The 914-nt window shown below is 33.0% G+C and overlaps 1 non-coding gene across 1 annotated transcript; it reads right to left on the reverse strand.

Annotated features, from left to right (window-relative positions):
- Positions 1-477: 477 nt before the first annotated feature.
- Positions 478-581, reverse strand: LOC112621992. The gene has a single exon (XR_003118901.1). It is a non-coding gene; the product is annotated as a small nucleolar RNA U13 (small nucleolar RNA).
- Positions 582-914: the final 333 nt, after the last annotated feature.

The raw sequence follows: 914 nt of genomic DNA on the forward strand, positions 1-914 counted from the left end.
TTTTAATTGTTTTTAGAGACAGTGTCTCACTCTGGTGCACAGGCTGAAGTGCAGTGGCACGATCACAGCTCACTGCAGCTTTGAACTCCCAGTCTCAAGCAATCTTCCTGCCTCCCGAGTAGCTGAGTCTACAGGAATGCACCAGAATACCTGACTAATTTTGTTTTTAATTTTTTTCTCTTTTGTAGAGACAGAATCTTGCTTTGTTGCCCAGTCTGGTCTTGAACTCCTGGGCTCAAATGAGCCTCCTGCCTTGGCCTCCAAAAGTGCTGGCATTGCAGGTGTGAGCCCCCACACCTGGCCTATAAAAGAAATTTTACTGCCTAACATGTAAAAAAGTTACTTACATGTATTTTAAGTTTATAAGTATGTAAAAATAGCATAGATGACAAAAATAGCACAAAAATAGGAGAGAGAATTCTACCATGATTTGTAAAATTCTGGGTTTTTTCTTTTCTCTTTTTAAAAATTTTCTCATATCAAATGGGTAATGTACTAATTTCATAATAAGATGTAAGAAAGGCACATCTCACATATGAGTTAAAAAACTCAGTCATCACATGTATAAGCTGCAAAATGATCAGCAACAATCTTATACTACATGCAAAACAATATAATATTCAAATCAATATTAAAATTAATTAAAGATGTATATTGTAAACTTTAGGGTAAAAATTAAATTTTTAAAGAGGCATGAATAATAACCTAGAAACGGAGATTAAATAAACTCTTATGATACAAAATTACTCCAAATGCTATCAGGAAGAAAGAGAAATAAAGCAACAAGAAACAGAACATACAGTATGTTTATGGGAATCTAAAATTGGTTCAACATTTGAAAATTATTCAATGTAATTTACCAAATCAACATAAATAGAAAGAAAAGTTTGATCATCTCAGTAGATGGAAGGAAA

The sequence above is a fragment of the Theropithecus gelada genome, chromosome 3, assembly GCF_003255815.1.
Source record: "Theropithecus gelada isolate Dixy chromosome 3, Tgel_1.0, whole genome shotgun sequence".
Taxonomy (NCBI): Eukaryota; Metazoa; Chordata; class Mammalia; order Primates; family Cercopithecidae; genus Theropithecus; species Theropithecus gelada.